Here is a 17,536-nt window from a genome sequence, read left to right as displayed (position 1 = left end):
ATGTGGCTCTTAACCCTTTCGTTACTGTATTTATTTTGAGATGCTCTGTGTTTCTTTCAATTACTTTAAATATAACAAAGAATTTAGTAAAATAACTTAGTTACCATTCAGCTAGTGTTAGGAACATAAATTGTGACAAAGGTTTGGTGGAAGATTTTAATTCAAAACTTATGAAAACAAGACATTTGTACTCAGAGCCAGATCCGGTTTCAGCCGGGTTGGTAACGAAAGGGTTAATCTGTAACTCTCAATTCTCTGCTACAGTTTTTATTGTTTGTAACTCTGCAGAATTGCAAATAATTTTCAAAATGAAAATTTAACAACAAATATTTTTGGGTGGGGGAGGCATCTAAATATCATCTGTTACTGGAGATAGTTGCTGTTTTGATATTTATTTTCTTCATTGCAATTTGATGGTCTGTTCAGCTACATTTTAAGGAATCTAGTATGGTAATGTCTAACCACTTCGCATATGACAATAATGATTTCATTATTTCAAAGGCGGTGAGCTGGCGAAAACATCAGCACGCGAAATGCGAAGCCGTATTTCATTCTGCCGTTACGTTCTGAGTTCAAATTCCACCGAGGTCGACTTTGCCTTTCATCCTTTCGGGGGGGTCGATAAATTAAGTACCAGTTACGCACTGGGGTCGATGTAATCGACTTAATCCGTTTGTCTGTCCTTGATTGTCCCCTCTGTGTTTAGCCCCTTGTGGGCAATAAAGAAATAGAAAATAATGATTTCAAACATAAACATGAGGCTACAACGTGTGAAGAAGGGGAGTAAGCAATCTAGTTTTCCCAGCATTTTACTAATCTTTAGTCTATCAACTGTAGAAAATTAACATAGATAAACGTAACTAAATACTGTTAATCCATTAAGTCTGATCTGAAGTAATACTGACAACCTACCTTCAGAATGGTTTATGGTTTAGCAGTTAGGAATTAGCCAGTGCCATTGATCTCAATGCTTTACTGGGATTGTGGGATTTTATTGACCCTCAAAGAATGAAAGACAAAGTTGACCTGGTCAGGATTTGAACTCAGAACATAAAGAGCTGGAACAAATATCACAAAGCGTTTTGTCAGACACTGCTTTTTCTGCCAATGCACCAGCCTGCACCTACCTTCCTATTAAAGATCAATGACAGGACCTCGATATGGTAATTTAACCTCTAGAAATAGCAACCAAATCTAACTCAAATCGCATCACACCACATCACACTCAATTGTGTGTGTTGCATGGAGTATTGAATCCCTTCTAACTTATAATCTCTCTCTTTCTCTCTCTCACTCTCTCTCTCTCTCTCTCTCTCTCTCTATCTATCTATCTATCCATCTATATTATATTATTACATTCTGTCCTTCTATGATAGTTTAACCTCTCATCAACTGACACAAAGCCACCACCCTCAATCGTTTCTAATCTAGGCACAAGGCTCGAAATTTTGGGAGAGGGGGCCAGTCGATTAGATCGACCCCAGTATACAACTAGTACTTAATTTATCGACCCCGAAAGGATGAAAGGCAAAGTCAACTTCGGCGGAATTTGAACTCAGAACGTAAAGGCAGACGAAATTCCGCTAAGCATTTCACCCGGCGTGCTAACGTTTCTGCCAGCTCAATGCCATTCCCCCTCTCATTTGAGAGGTCTTTGTCTTGCAAGTTACTTGCTCATCTCACTGATGCTGGTGCCACATAAAAAGTACCCTGTACACTCTGTAAAGTGATTGGCTTTTAAGAAGAGCATCCAGTTGTAGAAGCCGTGCCAAGGCTGATAGTAGGGCTTGGTGCAATCCCCTGGCTTGCCAGCTCCTGTCAAATTGTGCAACCCATGCTGGCACAGAAGGAGGAGATTAAATAATGATGGTGGCTAATGATGCTGAAAATGATACACATGTCTACATGTGTGTGTAAGTATACTCATGCATACATGGAGGTGCATTTACAGCTTTATAGCTAAGCTCACTTAGCAACCACATGGTTCCAGGTTCATTCCCACTGCGTGGCATCTTGCAGAAGTGTCTCCTATCATTGCCCTAGATTGACTAATGCTCTGGGAATGAATTTGCTAGATGAAAACTGTACGAAGCCTGTCATACGTGTGTACATGTGTGTGCATGTACACACCTGCATCTCTGTGAAAATGTATACGTGCTGTGATCCTGTTGTTATTCTCTGTTGTCATTTTCCCATCAGCAAAATGTTCTAGCGATGGAAACGTTATTAATACCAAAAGGTAAAATTTATATCCAACTTAACATGGATGCCTTGTTAGAACACCAAATACTGCATTGGTAGCCTTGAGAGACCCTCTCATTCAAGCACTTGGTACATAAAAGCACACACATAGATCAAAGAGGTAACCCTTTATAGCCAACTTAATATGGATACCTTGTTAGAATACCGAATACTGCATTGGTAACCTTGAGAGATCTTCTCATTTTGGTGCTCGGTGCATAAAAGCACACACATAGATTGTAGTAGATGAAATTTGCCTGTGATGGGCCCTTTAATTCCTGTATCCTGTGGTTTCAGTCTACTGGTCCGCCTCAGTGGGAAGCACTGGTCCCTTCATGCCAGTCATGCTGCATGAGATCAAACTGGCGTTGAGCTGACTGAAGTTGCCTGTGTGTGGCAGGTTTGGTAGCCTTCAACTAACACTATCTCCTCCGTGACCCTGAGGCACAAGTTGACCAAAATCGAGAGTATGATAGAAGAAGGCTTGCTCTTCATTCTGTAGAAGAAAAAATTCAAATCGGACCATGTTAACAGCAAAAATTATTTACATCAAAAAGGTGCTTTTTTTTTCTATGAAAATCCCTATTTTTTACGATTTTTTGACTGCTGTGTCACCATTTTTCGGTGTCTTTCAACCTGAAAAATGTTCACTTAAAGAGAATAACAAGCTACATAATGCAAAATTTTTACTTTTCAAAAATTCCAATTCTAAAGGGTCGAAAAGAAAACAAGCCCGAGCAACGCTGGGGAAAAAATAAAATAAAAGTAGGCAAAATTTCAAAGTCGCTGTCCCCACCTCTTCTTGTGAAAAAAGAGTACTCAAATACCAGCAGTCCTGGGGTTGATTTGCTCGACTAAAGGTGGTGCTCCCACATGGCCGCGGTCAAATCCCTGAAACCAAGTAAAAGAGTATTTATATAAATCTTTGAAAAATAGAATAACACAAACTTTTTGGAAGGAAATTTTCATATTGTGTGTGTAAGCGCTTTTGTTGTTAAATTTTTATAGCAAGCACATCATTCAAAAGTTCGCTGGCTTAAATTAAAGCAAGGACAAGCCGGAAGAAGACAGAGGCTGGTTTAATGCAGGTAGAATCAAGCTATAATGTGGTAACAATTGCATTGGGGTAGAAGTATTCATCGAAGACAACAAAAGATGAATTCTGTGAATAGAAGATCATCACGAAACAGACAAGAGACTAAAGACCATTTGTAGAGATGCCGAAACAATATAGAGTAAAGCTGAGGGAATAAACAGATAATGAATATATGAAGGACACAATAATAATTAAAACTGAAAGAATTATCACGTAATAAACATGTGGAGGACATCATAACGATAATTAAAACTGGAGGGATTATCACACAATGGGCACATGAAGGACAAAATAATAATTACAGTGAAAGGTTTTATTATATAAAGGACAGAGGATTATCAGTGGCTGAGGAATTATCACACAATAAACATATGAAGGGCAGAGGATTAATTAAAGATGGAGGTATGATCATATGATGAACACACGAAGAATATTATCATTATTATTGTTGTTGCTGTTGTTGTTGTTATTATTATTATTATTATTATTATTATTTTATTATTATTATGCAAACGTTTTAGTGTTGCAGGAATTTTATATCCTCTTCCTCCATCTTCTCACCTTTGCTCCTCCTCTTCCCCCATCCTCCCCTAACCCTTCCCCTCCCATTCTTCTGTCCCTCTTCCTTCTCTCCCTCCTCATCCTCTCCTCCTCTTCCTCCTCCTCTCCTCTCCACAAACTCCTCCTCCCCCTCCTCCTCCTAATCTTTTAACATCCATGTTCCACAGTGGCATGTGTTGGACAATTTCACAGTGTCTTATGATTCAAAAGACTGCACCATGGTCTCTACTGTGCTTGGCATGGTTCTTCTATTGCTGGTTTTGTGAGGTCTGCATGGTGACCTCACTAGTTCTGGTGCCACATAAAAAAAAAAGAAAAGAAAGGAAGAAAAATAAACAAGTTGCCCCCTGGTGCCTGCTTTTGATAAAAACAACCTCATATTTGAGCCGTAAAAGCACCATCTGTTCGTGGCTGTTGCCAGCCTCGCCTGGCCCCAGTATGTACGACAGGCTTCTTTCAGCTTCCGCTTACCAAGTCCACTCACAAGGCTTTGGTCGGCCCGAGGCTATAGTAGAAGACACTTGCCCAAGGTGCCACACAGTGGGACTGAACCAGGAACCATGTGGTTGGTAAGCAAGCTACTTACCACACAGCCACTCCTACACCTATATATATTCCTCATCCAGATGGGACGCTGGTCCATCATAGGATTACTCATTTTGCCAGCAGAGTGGACTGGAGCAATGTAAAATGAAGTGTCTTGCTCAAGAACACTACACATCAAAACCACAATCTTACGATCATGTGTCCAACACTTCCTGGCTTTTGGTAAAAGAAAATACAGGAGGAGCAATTAATTATGATCTTACTCAACATATTCCCCTCTCAGATTCACACACTTATTGCAATGGTCCTTCAGTTTTTCTAAGTCCTGTAAAGAACTCAGAAGGTTGGGCTTCCAACCAGACCTTTCACGATACCCCTAAAGCCAGGAACTTTCCAGCACCCTCTCGTAAGTCATTATCATGAAATTGACAGGCATTCTCAGACACTAATGATTCTTGGAGACCTTTTCTGGAAAACACAGTTCTTAAAACCTGTCTAACTGTTTTTGCTTCAATATTCTTCATTTGTATTTCTGCATCTCACTTTGCAACATCATCTGCAAATATTAAGAACAGTCCTTAATTCTTGGCATAAATGTGATCCACACACATATTTTTAACCCTTTAGCGTTTAAACCTGCCATATCTAGCCAAAATATTCAGCCTGCTTTATGGTCAAAACCATCCAGATCCAACCTCTCACACCTATCCTACAATGTCATTCTAAAAATAAACAATCACATCATCAACATTTTGATGCTATAAGACAATTCCTGATTAATTCAAAATAATGTGAATAAATAAGCATTACATTTGCCAAAATAACCTGAATGCTAAAGGGTTAAATACTTTAGACCAGTAGTTCCCAAACTTTTGGGGGCTGCTGCCACCTTGGCATGTAGGGTGCATTCCTTGCCCCCCCCCCTCCACCTCACAACCACCACAAACAATGAGCACTTTCTACAGCAAATTCAAACCAACTCTATTTCACAAATAAAACTTATTTAACTCATTACTTTGTTGTTTTTACATCTATCACCCTGTCTTTGGCCACCACATTATCACATCACTTTTCTTCAATGGTCCCCACCTCTCTGGATATTCCCCCCCCCCCAGGTGCCACAGTGCTAACCACTTTGGGAGCCACTGCTTTAGACCATGTGTGCACTGTGTGAAGTAACTCTGGTTTTATTCTAGGACATGACAGACATCATGCACATCACTCCATATCCTCACAATAAACCAGCCTCCAAGCTTTTAATTTGAGCCGATTCCTAATGAACCACACTGTACATTATCATGCACAACTTTTATCATGAGTGTTCTCAAAGAAATTGGTGTAACAATTAATTCTCCATTATGCAAGATACCATCTTCAATTGTTCAGTTGTTTGCAATAACTTTTATCACTTATGACTGTTCCATGATTGGTTCTTTCCAGCCAATTAGACCACTTCCGTTTGGTGTGAATTGCTTTCACAGACTGGCAACTGCGAACCAACTGATCATTATGAAAGCTATTGCATTTCAGTGACAAGCAGACTGTATCAGTAACATCTTTACAAGCCCGAGTTGCTCGTGAAAAGAACACTCCCACATCGACACTTACATACTGTCATTCCCACCTCATACGAGAAATGAAGACTTATTTTTAATGCTCATTAACATGCAAGCATTATGACAAAATAATCATTCTACACTCATAGAAATTGTCTGAAATATTCTCCTATTCTTTCATTCTTTTACATGTTTTAATCATTTGGCTGCAGCCATGCTGGAGCACTGCCTTGAAGGGTTTTAGTCAAAGAAATCAACACCAGGACATATTCTTTGTAAGCCTAATACTTATTCTATTAGCCTCTTTTGCCGATCAGCTAAGTTACGAGGACATAAACACACTAACATCAGTTGTCAAGTGATGGTGGTGGTGGTGGTGGGGACACACACGAAGAAATACCCCCTTCTACACACAAACACATATATATATACATATATATATTTATATACAGGGTGTGGTGAATAAATTGTCTAAATTATGCAAAAATGAAAATAACACTGACATTTCATTTTAACAGAAATATTTACCAAAATTGCATAAAAATATCTTCAAATACTAAAGAGTAAATTTATTCAATAAAATCGCCATTGGCTTCAACCACGGCCTCCAGACAACTTCAGAATCTCCTACAACAATTCTGGGTGGTCTCCTTGTTTAAGTTGGTGAATGCTGCCATAATCCTTGCCTTCAGTTCATCTTTGATATGGCAAGGAGTTTTGTTGGTCTCTTGCTGTACTGCACCCCTCACATAATAATCAAGGGGGTTGCAGTCTGGGGAGTTAGGTGGTGAGATGTTAGGAGTGATGTGGTCACAGAAATTGTCTGACAGCCATGGACTGGGTTCTCCTGCCTGAGTGGCATGGTGCATAGTCTTGTTGCCAGACATAGGGTATTTCAGCAGCCACCCTCTTGACCCAGGGTGGCACTACCTCCTCCAGGCACTTGACATAGGCCTCTGTGTTGAGTCTGAGGTTACGTGGAATTCTTTTCTTATCAGAATGATCAAAGTAAGTTTTCTGAGATGCCGTACCTTCAAAATGACCATTAGACTCATCCAACTCTTTCTGAATCCTCTGCACTGTCCCCAGATTGACACCCAAACACTCTGAAATTTTCGCATTGATGCTTCCGGTGTGAATGCCAAGCAGTACAGCATGTTGTTTCCAAATTTCTGGCTGAGTGAATTGCATCATGCTGTTGTTTTTCTCACAGACGGTGCCCAACTGACCCTACGATACTGTGTAGTCAACAAAATGAAAAACAAACAATGTACATGCATAAAAATAAAAATATAAAATGTCGACAATTTACCCATCACACCCGGTATGACAGACTCCATTCAGTTTCTGTCTACCAAATCTACTCACAAGGCTTTGGTTGGCCTGAGGCTATAGCAGAAGACACTTACCCAAGATGCAATGCAGTGGGACTGAACCCAGAACCATGTGGTTGGGAAGCCATGCCTGCATCTATTATCTTTAAGTGTTTATGTACATTATTTATATTTCCCCGTGGACATTTATAACTGAGAACTCTGCAATATTTTCGTGAATATGAACTCTGTTTCTCTCTCAGAAGTTATTTAATCCTTTTCATAGAAACCTGCTTGAGACGACCCCTACTTCTATAATACAATTTCTGTTTTTAAACGATTCTAAATTAAAACTTTCTTCAAAATTCCATGTTTATTTATTTTCCAAACACCAAGTTAATAATAGTAATAATCATTTAACGTCTGTTTTTCATGCTGGCATGGGTTGGACAGTTTGACTTGGGGCTGGCTAGATTCCAGTCATTAATAAATTCTGTAATATGCATCAATATGTGATACTTCATAACTCTTTACTTAAGAAATTCCATAACCAGGTGCTATCCTTTGTAAGGCCCGTCTAACAGTTCATGCAGGTATTGCTTTTGGCAAATCACAATTTTTGCTGCGATATAAATTGTGGCTTGTGATTTGGCCCAATCTAAATTCCCAGCCAAGTAGATATTTCCATGTCCACTGAACACACTATACATTCATCAAGGTGTTCCTTTCACTGTTTGAGTGTCTTACTCCAGCCATGGCCAATGCCCTTGACATATATATAACACAGGATGGTGTTCTTGTGAAGTGTTTCCTATGAAACCTTTATATCTGCATCAGTTGTTGCGATAAATTTTATGACATCACAAGTCTGAACCATTCACTTTGATGCTAACAAAAGTTTTATATCCTCAAATGTCTTTTGTTGCTGAAATTCTCATCACCTGGAAAAACCACTTCAAAGATGGCTGTTTTTCAAACAATGTTCACAAAAAAGGTTTAATGAAGGAATGTCTAAATTACGTTCAGTACTGTATAAGGTACCACACAGCGTGTATGTGCAATGTGTGAACTGTATATTATGTGGATTGAAAATATTTTAGTATGTGACAATTGTAATATATTTTATATGGAAACTCATATGTGTTAACCATAGGAAATATATGCAGTGAACACATATTGTACATCTTTATACAGAGGATACAACATCAAAATAATATTTATTTTATGTGAATGGAATTTATAAATAATAAATGTCATTGATTATTTATAGAATTTACTGCTTTTGATAAATGAACTTTGATCAGAACCCAGTTTAGCTACAAATGATGTGTTGTAATGAGTTTATATGAAATATATGGCATATAAGTTATATTGATGCATCTGTTAAATACCAGTTTCAATTTATTTGTTTTAAAATGCCATCAATTTCATTGTACAGATATGCTAATATGGTATTAATAATATTCGTTCTGTTCATACATTTAACCTGAGTTGGTGCACAGCTAAATACGTTAGGTGCAATACCTTATTTAACAAAGTTGAAGGCTGCCACTGTTCCATAAGTTTAAATCCAATGTGCATTCAGTCTTTCACCACTATATCATCTTAAAGATTATCTAAAGACGGTAAGAGGTTCTAGATTTGATATTGGAATATACAATGCTTAATTTGTATTGTGTAGTTAATCTGTGAATCATATTTTCAAAATAAAAGCAAACAAACAAAAAAGCTACAATATTTTAACATATTGCAACATTAATAATTATATTAATGATTTCTATGGAAAGTGATTGATTTGTAAAATTTTCTTCTCCAAATAAATCAATTTGTAAAATGTAGCCAAGTTATTGAAACTCTCTCTTCAAAGGCGATGAACGTAATCCTTGGTGGTTCTCATCCAAGATGATACAAAATACAAAATTTGGATTCAGCTTACTTGCGGTGAAGCTGTATGTCTCATAAAAACCAGAGGAATCTCTAATGTTTGAATGATAACATAGGAAAACTACAAGTTCTATTCCAGTAAATAGATATATTCTTTCCTATAACCAAACAACAAACAGAAAAAAACTACAACAGCAAAGTGTATATTCAGTCAAATTACACCAAGATAACAGTGAATATTGAGTAAAACTAATCTAAATTCTTTTACATTGTTAAAGAACATTTATTTTTAAAAATAGTTTATCTTCCAACGTAACATTCTGCTACTGCTTATAGCAACTCGATTCCAGTAAAAGTAGCCAAGGAATTATTCTGCATCAGATTTTATTCATTTATTTATCACTTATTTTACACATCTTATCACATGCTTGTTAGTTTTCTTTTGTCTTTATTTACCAATAATGTTTGAGTATCAGAGATAACAGGAATCTTTTACAGGTTCATGCAGCAGAATTCCACTCTCAGACCATGGCCTTTTACTGTCTGCCATATAGTTTCTGCCATAGAAGAATGTATTATTTGCAGCAAATCAGAATACTTACAGCTTTATAATTTATCCCTCTTCTCTTATTATTCTTTGTGTAAGACTGCCACAACTTCAAACTAAAGAATGCCAACTTCTTCGACCATCCCCATCCCATCCTCACCACAACCTCCACCATTACCAACGAGACCACTACCACTAGTACAACAACCACTCTTACCACAACTGCCACTGTTATCAAAATAATGTCAGCAAGCTTTTCTACCTGTTCAATATAAATTTCTTACATCCGTACTTGGTGTGGCTGTGTGGTAACAAGTTCGCTTCCCAACCACATGGTTCTGGGTTCAGTCTTACTGCGTGGTTTCCTTGGACATGTGTCTTTCGTTATAGCCCTGGGCCAACCTGTGTGTGAGTGAATTTAATATATGGAAATTGTAAAGAAGCCTATCTTATACATGTGTGTGTGTGTTTGTGAGTGTGTGTGTGTGTGCATGTGTGTGTTTGTGTGTGTGCGCACATGTGTGTATGTGTGTGTGCGCACATGTGTGTATGTGTGAGTGCGCACATGTGTGTATGTTTGTGTGCGCACATGTGTGTGTGTGTGCATGTGTGTATGTTTGTGTGTGTGCGTGTGTGTATGTGTGTGTGTGTGCGTGTGTGTGTGTGTGTGTTCTTGACATCATAAAATAGTTGTAAATGATTGTCCCTGTCATACAAACGGTACCATTCAAATTAGACCCCTAAACAACAATACATTGTTCAAGGTATTTTAGGAGTGTTCTATTGTTCTACATTTTCAATGGAGATTTAGCTGATTTTCCTAGCAGATCATCTGACCATATATAGGCTTTCTCATAGCTCTCTCCAGCCTCCAGTTCATGCAGGCCACAAGCACAATGGTCAGTATTAAGATCTGAACTCATGCACTTATGATCAGTTTTCTGGCATTATTAACAAAACAACTACTTTGTGTTTATTTTGTTTTGGGATTTGGTTTGCAAGATTCTTTATGTGAGTTTGTGTGTTGAAGCATATTCTGTTGTGTCTGGGGAGAGTCATTTTCTTTTTGTGCCTTATAATGTAACACACTCACTGGTAAAATTTCCACTTATTCCTTATTTTTGTTTTCCTAAAATTTTCATTGCGTCTTGCAACCTTTTCAATAGTCTTGACTCTGTCCGTTATTTACACTCTGTCTGTTATTTACACTTTGTCCGATATTTACACTGAGTGTAAATAATGGACAGAGTCAAGACTATTAAAAGGTTGCAAGACGCAATGAAAATTTTAGGAAAATAAAAAATAAGGAATAAGTGGAAATTTTACCTGTGAGTGTGTTACATAATAAGGCACAAAAAGAAAATGACTCTCCCCAGACACAACAGAATACTTTGTGTTTAGTAATGCCATTAAAATATCTGTGACTCACATCATCAGTAGCAAGTCTCTGCAATTACACAGAAGTCACACGGTCTTCCAATTCCTCTGCTGCTAGTGGACATTTTCTATCTGTTACAGACACTTCTGTGCTTTCAAACAAAAAGTATTGTGGCATGTGACATATTTTCGGTTGTATACCACCTAAAAAAACATCCAATGGAGTATTACCTGAAAAGTATTACATAATGCTATACGATCTTGCATTTTGGTTTCATGCCAAATTATATAAGTCATTGTCTAAATAATATCCTGCTTACAGAAACATATGTAGCACTACCCAAGACATCCATTCATTTCATCCTTGTTATTATGTGTGTGTGTGTAAAAAATGGTATCATTCTTATATTAGTATTGCTTGTTTGTTTTTATCCTCATAATCTATTCTGTAATTTATTTTATTCTAAAATTGGTTTTTCATTGCTGGAAAAATATATACTCCTTACTCTCTCTTTTTACTCTTTTACTTGTTTTCGTCATTTGACTGTGGCCATGCTGGAGCACCACCTTTAGTCGAAGAGATCAACCCCAGGACTTATTCTTTGTAAGCCTAGTACTTATTCTATTGGTCTCTTTTGCCGAACCGCTAAGTTACAGGGACATAAACATGCCAGCATCAGTTGGCAAGTGATGCTGGGGACAAACACAGACACACACACACACACACACACAGACAGACACACACACAGACACACACATACACATACACACACACACAGACACACACACACACACACACACACACATATATATATACATATATACGACAGGCTTCTTTCAGCTTCTGCCAACCAAATCCACTCACAAGCCTTGGTCGGCCCGAGGCTATAGTAGAAGACACTTACCCAAGGTGCCAGGCAGTGGGACTGAACCCGGAACCATGTGGTTGGTAAGTAAGCTACTTACCACACAGCCACTCCTGCACTTATATGGTAACTTATTTTAATTAAATGCAAGATTTTAGAATAAGGATTAGTTGAAAATTAAAAAGTTATATTGAGGTATTTCAAATAGGAATTAAAATCAAATTTCATACTTAATTTACCAAAAATTATCAGCATTAATTGAGGTAATCTAACTAATGTAACATTATTGGTTGTGGAAACAGTAGTGGTAGTGGTAATAGTTGACTGTGGTGGTTGTAGTGGTTGTGGTGGTAGTTAGTGGTGGCAGTGATGACGGTGTTGGTGGTGGTGGTGGTAACAGAGAGCCAGACCGAGAGCTAAGATATTAACGAAGATGACAGTGTTGGTAATTGTGATTGAGTTAAAAGGTACTTAGTTGTCTGGTGATGGTGATGATGATGATGGTTGTGGTGGTGGTGGTGGTGGTGGTGGTTGTGGCAGTGGTGATGGTGGTTGTGGCAGTGGTGATGGTGGTTGTGGCAGTGGTGATGGTGGTTGTGGTGGTGACATGGAGGTAGAGAAAGAGTTGGCAGATGGCATGGTGATAGTGATGAAGATGACGAGGGTTAAGCTGTTGCTGTCAACAACAGAGCTGCTGCTGATACAGGTGATAGAAATTATTATGATGACAACGACGACGATGGTGGTGGTGATCATGTCATGATGATAGTGTTGATGATGATGATGATGATGATGATGATGATGACAGCTTTGATATTGATTATAATGATGATAATGATGATAATGATGATGGTGATGGTAATAGCAGTTATGATGAAGGCAATGATGATGAACGTGATGATGATAAATGTAAATGATGATGGCTAATATGATGATGCCAATATTGACGATGATGCAGAATGCAAAATGCTCTGGTGATGGTGCCATGTAAAAAGCATCCACTTACACTCCGTAAAATGGTTGGCATTGAGAAGGGCATCGAGCTGTAGAAACCAAGTGAAAACAGAGCATAGAACATGGTGTAGCTCCTGGCCTTGCCAGCACCTGTCAGACCATTCATCTCATGCCGGCATAGGAAACAGACATTAAATAAACTGATGATGATGATGATGATGATAACAATAGTGATGCAGTTCTATATTTAAGAGATGAGGAATTATGTACATTATTTACATTTGATGGATATATCATCATCATCATCATCATCATCATCATCATCATCATCATCAGGTGTCTTGGGGAAATTTCAAACCTGGGTTCCCATTCCTAAGGTATTTTTTGATGTTATTATCATTAAGATGAGGACAAATATCCGTCAAATGTATCAAATGTAAATAATGTAAATAGTGATGCTGTTATAATAACGCTGATGAAGGGCATATGGATGAGGACAGCTGCATAAAGAAGTGCTAAGCTCTAATCGTGAAGGGTACCTGTGGAAGGGGTAGACCCAAGAAGGTGCGGGACGAAGTGGAAGGAGAGAGGATCTTCAGATGCTGGGCCTCATTGAGGAAATGACAAAGGAGATGTGGCGATTTGCTGTACTTGATAAGACATGTTAGGCTAAGTAAAATCTCTTTCTTCCATTCATACAGGCTTTTGCTTGCAGGTGTCAGTACCACTTATAAAGCACCTGTGCTTGGGCTGCATTATCGCACCTGTGCCAGTGTTGCATTTATGCATCCATGCTGGTGGCATGTAAAAAGCACCCATCACATTCTGCTAAGTGGTTGGCACTAGGAAGGGCATGCAGCTGCAGAAACCATGCCACAACAAACACTTGGAGGCTGGGAAGCTCCCAGCTCGCCAACTTGATGACAAACCGTCCAGCCCATGCCAGCATAGAGACCAGGTGTTAAACAAGGATGATGAAGAGCATCCAGCTATACAAACTATACCAAATATGGACTGTATGGGTGAGACAAGGTCCTTAGACCCACATACCAGGGCAGTAATCCAAAATAAAACCTCACTCGACCTGTGGAAACTAATCCAACCTATATAAGCATGGAAAGCGGGTGCATAGAAAATAATGGTGGTTGTGATGATGATGATGATGATGATGATGAAGGTGGTAGTGGTGGTAGTGATGATGTTGACAATGATGGTGTTGATGATGATGAAGATGACGGGGGTGGTGACGGTTGTGGTAGTGATGATGATGACATTGGTGATGGTGGTGCTGCTGCTTTGTTTGTTTGTTTGTTTGTTTGTTTGTTGAGCGAAGCGGTCTTCATCCCAGAGTGGGAGAAGTCCGAAACGTGGTCCTTTGCTATTTGTAAGACCCACAGAAGATAAAGCAGATCAACCCCACCGACACTGAAAGCATTGACGGATGGATGGATGAATGCGCATCCAGGCTCAGCGGTTGCGTAGGAAGTCAGGGACAAGAAACAGGAAGTAAGAGTGAGAGAAAGTTGGGGTGAAATAGTACAACAGGGGTCGCCTCCACCCACCTGCTGGAGCCTCGTGGAGATTTAGGTGTTTTCGCTCAATAAACACTCACAACACCCAGTCTGGGAATTGAAACTGCGATCCTCCGACCGCGAGTCCGCTGCCCTAACCACTGGGCCATTGCGCCTCCACTTGCTGTTGCTGCTGAAGGTGGTAGTGATTATGGTGATGGTGATGATGCTGCTGCTGATATTGATGGTAATGCTGATGACTGTGGTGGTAGTGGTGGTGGTGGAGACAATGAGGGAAATGGCAATAGTGGAAGTGAGATGGTGATAGCAGTGATGATGATGATGAAGATGGTAGTGGTGGTGGTGGTGGTGGTGGTGGTAGTGGTGGTGGTGGTGGTAATGATCTCGAGGTTAACAATCACAAGGAATACACTCCTCACATTTCTCCAATCACCAAAATGTGGAACCAGGAATCTTCTTTTTTTTTTATTGCAACTTTACTCTCTGAGGAATATACAAAATATTCTTCCTTTTTTTTGCATTTTACTTTTGTTTTTTTAATTTTCTGGTTTTTGTCTATTCCTTCATTGTGATGAGAATTGACAGTTGTTGATAATGTTGTTGTTGTTGTTATGTTGCAGTTTGTTGAAGAATAATGTTGTGGCTGATGATGATGATGGTGGTGTAGTTCTGTTATTGACGATGTAGATGTCATAGTATTGCTATTGATGATGATGATGTTGTGATGCAGTTTTGATGTTGATGTGATATTGCTATGATGTTGTTCTTCTGATGATTTTGTAGTACCACTGAGGCTGACTTCGCTTTTCAATCTTTTAGGGTTGATGGTATAAAGTACCAGTTATGCACTGGGGTCGATATAATTGACTTAATCCGCCCATTATATTTCCCACTCTGAACTCTGGACATCATCCGCATAACATACTCTACTGAAAAAAAAACTAAGAGAAAAATAAGACAAAATTTCATTGTGTAACAAAAAATCTGAAATTTTCATTGGAGAACTACATCTATTTAGCATCTAAATTTGTGGATAAATTTGTTAATGGTAAAAGCATTCTGCCAGAGTCTTTGAGAGATGTGGGTTTATTTCCCATGGCTGTTTGTTGACAAATTTTTCTGCTTTGTAAGAGTAATTTACCCAGAATCTCTGCTGTTCCAACGGTAATTCTCCATGCTAGCATGGGTTGGACGGTTCGACCGGGGATCTGGGAAGCCAGAAAGCTGCACCAGGCTCCGGTCTTATCTGGCAATGTTTCTACAGCTGGATGCCCTTCCTAACGCCAACCACTCCGTGAGTGTAGTGGGTGCTTTTTACATAGTTCAACCCGTGCTAGCGCGGAAAACGGACGTTAAACGATGATGATGATGATGATATATACAGGTTTGGTGATGGAAACAGGAAAAATAGAAGTCAAAACATGAGTATATATAGGTGCAGGTCTGACTGTGTGTTAAGAAACTTGCTTACCAACCACATGGTTCTGGGTTCAGTCCCACTATGTGTCACCTTGGGCAAATGTCTTCTACTATAACCTCGGGCTGACCGAATCCTTGTGAGTGGATTTGGTAGACAGAAACTGAAATATATATTTGTATGTATCATCATCATCATCATCATCATCATCATCGTTTAACATCCGCTTTCCATGTTAGCATGGGTTGAACGGTTCGACTGGGGTCTGGGAGTGTCTGTGTTTGTCTCCTCCCCATCACTGCTTGACAACTGGTGTTGGTATGTTTATGGCCCCTGTCACTCAGCAGTTGGCAAAAAAGGCCAATAGAACAATTACTAGGCTTAAAAAATAAGTCCTGGGGTCGATTTGTTCAGCTAAAATCTCTCTAGGCATTACTCCAGCATGGGCGCAGCCAAATGACTGAAACAAAGCAACAGAAGGCAGTGAACTGGTGGAACCATTTGCATGCTTGACAAAATTTCCTGTCTTCATGTTCTGGATTCAAATTCCACAGAAGTTGACTTTGCCCTTCATCCTTTCAGGGTTGATGAAATAAATACCAGTTGAGCACTGGGGTGAATGTAATCAACCTACCCCACCACCCATCGAACTTGCTGGCCTTGTGCCAAAATTTGGAATCATCATCATCATCATCATCATCGTCATTGTTAGCGTTGTTATTATTATTATTATTATTATTATTATTATTATTATTGGGTGAGAGAGCATACCATCAAAGTGACACTGGGGTAAAATATACAAAGCCCAGTATACCCATCATGACTACCCGTCTGATAATGGTACACCAGGCACTTGCATCATAACTATATGTGTGGAACATGGTGATCTCATATCAAGATAAACAGCACATGACCTTGCAGGTGGGGCCCAGTTAGAATTTTCTTCTGGTCGAGTAACCCATCCCGCTCAAAAGGTCCCTGAATAAGGGTTGTTTAAGGATGTTGAATGAAACATCCATGTTTCCGGAGGTGAATTATTCAAACCTCCAAGAATCCCTCTCAACACATGGCTATGATGCTCCCCTACTACTTCTGCTCATGATCAGAGATGCACATATCGTCAGCCACTAAGGGACATGCTCAACTGTTTAAGGTCAAACAACTGACAAGCAAATCTGTGGTATTGAGCAGAATATTTGCTGTAGCCCATCTTTTATACCAAGACAAAACAATGTACATGATAACACTTCCAATCAGTTAAGATCAGAAGCCATGAGAGCCACTGCTTGGTACTGCATCAGGGCATCTTCTTTCTTCAAATTTTCTTCCGTTTATCGCCGAGGGTTTTCCATACACCTAGGGCAGAGAAGGGCATTGTATGCATTTCCAGATTACACGTGCAAATTCAAAGATAAAATATGTATTTAAAAATTAATAACTAAATAAATTCATGGATGTTATTTTCACAACGATAATGCTCTTCTCAGTACATGAGCCGTTCCAGTTAATACGATTTTTTGCACTTATTATTATTATTATTATTATATTATTATTATTATTATTATTATTATCATCATTATCATTATCCTTATTATTATTGCTTCAGTTTGTTGTTATGTGTATGATCGAGTAACAGGAGTGGAGTG

Source organism: Octopus sinensis, linkage group LG10 (assembly GCF_006345805.1).
Source record: "Octopus sinensis linkage group LG10, ASM634580v1, whole genome shotgun sequence".
Lineage (NCBI taxonomy): Eukaryota > Metazoa > Mollusca > Cephalopoda > Octopoda > Octopodidae > Octopus > Octopus sinensis.
Note: the sequence above shows the minus strand (reverse complement) of the source record.